Source organism: Dipodomys merriami, unplaced genomic scaffold (genome assembly GCF_024711535.1).
Source record: "Dipodomys merriami isolate MVZ:Mamm:240054 unplaced genomic scaffold, mDipMer1.0.p SCAF_725, whole genome shotgun sequence".
In the NCBI taxonomy this organism is placed as follows: Eukaryota; Metazoa; Chordata; class Mammalia; order Rodentia; family Heteromyidae; genus Dipodomys; species Dipodomys merriami.
Genome location: NW_027206319.1, coordinates 449751 through 453873, shown reverse-complemented (window position 1 = coordinate 453873; position 4123 = coordinate 449751). Strand labels below are relative to the sequence as shown.

Here is a 4123-nt window from a genome sequence, read left to right as displayed (position 1 = left end):
GAATAACTTTGTTCCTGATATGTTATCTAAGGAGAGACTTACGAGAGAAGATTAAAGTGGAGTATACTTCCTCTAAGCATTTGTTAGCAAAATATATCTTTTAGGTTAGAAGTGATTGAACCAAAAAGTGGGGGAGTAATTATTTTGTGGCCCTTTAGACACAAGAAGACTTTCAAGGTAAAAGAAAAAAAGTATAGATAATAATTTGTGATCACAGCTTCTTGGACTGATTTTATGGAGACAAAGTTTACATTAGAGTTTGTCCTCATTAAGATAGATGTTGGGTTTTCTTAACAACCAAATGCAAGGGTGAAGTTTAATGGACTCTCTTGGATAAGTAAACAGCATGGTAGAAAAAAATGGCAAATAATATTTAGTAAATTAGTTTGGTTAATTACTTTGCCAGAACAAAGAATGAAAGATATAGTTCAAAATCACTTGACTTAAAAGTATGAAGAAAGCGTACTGAAGAGAGATGAGAGAAAAAATAGAGGACTCTTCTGTCTCCAGTGGAGTAATGTGTTCTTGATCTTGTTTCTTCCATTCTATCTTCACAAGCTATCAAGTGTGGCTGAGGACTGGAGTATTCATTGCAGACAAAGAGAACTCACAGAAGAAAATATTTGCAGCAGATGTTGGTGATTCTTAACCTTAGACAATCTATTTAAATCTGTTCAAAATTCTCTGCTACCCCAAACTACCCACTTTGAACAACTTTGTTTGCTTTTCCCAAGACTACCCTTCATTAAGTATTTAAAATTTTGAGAGGTCCATTCATCCTCTCTAGAGATTGCTGTTTAGTTGTGATTTTTGTGTGTTTTTTAACTAAATCTCAAAAGGTTGTGCACGTGTATTACAATAAATATGTCCATCAAATTTCCCAGTGCTCTTGGATCAGAGTGACTCCTTCTATCATTCTCAACCAACCTCTTCTCCAAGATTTAATTCAGATTTACCACTTCCTTTATCACATATCTACATTGAGTATTCTAGCTGTACTTGTCCCTTGTTCCATTTTTTATTCATTCTATGGCTTTCCTCTCTGGTTTCAACTTCCTGATAGTCATTCTGTTAAACTCTCTGTTAATATTTTGAAAGGTTTATATACATTCCATGGAGTTTCAATCCTGCTTATACTTGAACTGATGTCAGTTTATATTTCCATAATTCATTCATCTGCAATAACAATTTGCAAGACTGGAGACTTGAAGCCCCTAGACATGATTTTATTCTCATCCATTTGGAAGATTAATCTTTAGTCAACAAGAAAGATTAAAAATGGCTTAGAATATATTCCTAACAAATTTTATAAATGGCGTTGTAATAGGGCTTGTGATTATTTTATTTTACATGGGATCATATTTTCTACTACCTATAAGTTTTGGAAAAAGAAGAAAACTATGATTTACTACTATAAAGGAATATGATAGAAACAGAAGACAGATTTTATGTTTGTCACATCTCTGATGAGTACCCATATTCATGACTTTAAGTCCTATGTCTTACTATGTTAAAAAGATAGGAAAAACATAAAACAACATGTGATAAGGCAACTATTTGTGACTTTTTAAAATGTACCTTATTAAGTGATGAAATTTACTTTATTAGCTAGTTTTTGGGTTTGAATTATGGGAGGGTGATCTATTTAACACATTCCTGGAAGGCACCTACTGAACAACATAAATGTTGGGTGGTACTATTTCTACACTTTAATGAATGGTTGAACCTGTTTGGCATTAGTGATGGGTAAATAAATCAACTCTTTTGTAACTTGCACCCTAAACTTGAAAAGTTTGCAATGTCACTAATTATCATCGACTTGTCAATTGTTATTTTGGTGAATGTGATTTTAAAAGATTATTTGAAAAGGAATCTGTTTTGAGGAGATTAAATATAGGTTATCATTTGTTAGTGAATGATAACATTTGTATACTGCAGAACCAAGTTTTCCTGAATTACCAGTATTTTGAAGCATTAACGATCTTCTCAATTAATGTTTTTGTGAATTATATTTGACCTGTAAGTCAAGTTTTCCTAGCCTTGGTAGAACAATTATGGATCTATCGTTCTAGGAACTATTTTTTGGCCTACTTATGCTGGACTGAAATCTTTCAGTAATTATTAGGAGAGGGGTATTAAAAATAATTTGTGACATTTGTGATCTTGTTCACTCATATGTGCTGGTCATTTGTAAATTGAAGGTTTGTATTACTGTACTTTCTTTCAGATTTTGTGATCTCATCTTTCATTTTAAGTTGCCTTTCATTTCACATTTGCTTACTGCTAATTCCAGTGTCGTAAGGATTGAGATGGATTTTTATTACTTTCCGTTGGCACATTGCATGGGCCTAGGTGAGAAGTCTTGCCCTTGTTACTTGATGATGCAGATAACTGAAACCTGACATCCTAGTACCCATGTGTCCTGCAGAAGAATAATAAGTTTTAGACATCATGTCAGCAAAATTTGGGTATAATCAGTAGGAATGCTTCAGAAATATGGAGAAAAACATTTTGGAACCAGTGAGTTAAAATAATAAACAGAGCAGGAGTGTAAATTCCCTCATAAATTAGAGGAAAATAACAATTTTTTTTAACAAAATGAATTCTGAAGACCAATAACACTTAGAATGTTTATACCGAAGACATTGCATTGATACTGTTCATATATTAATATATATTCTAAACCTAATTATTTATATTCCAATCTATTTATTGTAATATATATCTATTTATTTGTCAAATTATCAGTTAATTCTAGTAAGCTTCACTGTGTGAAATAAAATATCAGCACATATAAATATAAAATATATAACTATATATAATATAAGAAAAAGGCACATGTTTTGCAATGTTCTATTGTGGTTAGGGTATCAAAAGTAACTGTGTTTGAAAGTATTATTCCATTATTTCTACCTCAGTGTTTGGTAGAGTTGGACCTAAAGCTTTACCATTTGTAGATTTACAGCCTAGAAGCAAGAGGAAACACTGTGATTAAAACATTACCAATTTAAGGCCTAATATCGAGGAGAAACATATAGACTTCTCTTGTACCTATGAAAATATTTCGTGAAAGAAAGGCAGTAGTGTAAATTCCTGCCTGGTTGGATAGTAGACTGGCCAGGATATTAGGTAATCATGCATATGAATTTTTTTTCACCTTCTTGGCTTTAGCTACTTTTGAAATTTTAGGTATAACAAACAATTATATTTTGATAAAATACCTTCTAGTCTAAACGATTCTGTCTTAACTGTTCATCTCTCTATGATCCCTATTAACTAAGATTAGTTTTTTTCCAATAAGGAAATCTATGCTGTCAGGGTAAGATATTCTGGTTGGTCTGTTGCTACATGGAAGAAGAGTAAAGGGTCAGGTAGACATTTGTGCCAGTAAGACCTCATTTAGGAAATTTTAAGCTGCAGAAGTTTAGATGTAGCTCTTAAGCAAGGCTTATTTTGAATCCATTAGCTCCACAAAGTTATCTCAGTTGATAAATAAGTACTTGAAAAGCCATCACCTTTGGACCTAGCTATAAAGGCTTCAAAGTATGATCAAACTTAAATGAAAAAGACTTAAAATAGTCATTGAAAAAAATTGCAAATCTGAGCAATCGACCAAACAATATAAGTTTTACAATATACACAGAATTTTAGAGAAGTAAGATCAATAGCATTTTAGGAACAATAAGTTTTCCTGGTTACAAACAGTCAACCAAGCATATATGCCTTTATAAAGACTGCATCATTAACTACATAAATTTACAGGATACTACATGCTTCAGCAGCACATTTACCCAAATTACAACAATATAAAGATTAACATGGCACTTGCACAAGGATGATATGAAAATTTGTGAAGTATGCCATATTTGTCATTCTTCAGATGCCAGAAATGAAAAACAGTTATTAAAAATGATTACAAAAATACAAATGTAACAATACATGTAATTAATTGAACTAAAAGTTAGTTTGACATCAGTGTATTAAATCCTCACCTTAGAAAGGCCTTTATATAGCATAATCTTTACAAAACGTTTGAAATTAGATAACGTTGTCATTTTTTCCCAAAGAAATAACATAGTATAAGGACCTAGGAAAAAAAGGAACGTTAAACTGTTTCTATATG

The 4123-nt window shown here is 31.8% G+C and overlaps 1 pseudogene; it reads left to right on the top strand.

Moving 5' to 3' along the window:
- Window positions 1–3770: 3770 nt before the first annotated feature.
- LOC138818272 (U6 spliceosomal RNA) lies at window positions 3771–3870 on the top strand (annotated as a pseudogene).
- Window positions 3871–4123: the final 253 nt, after the last annotated feature.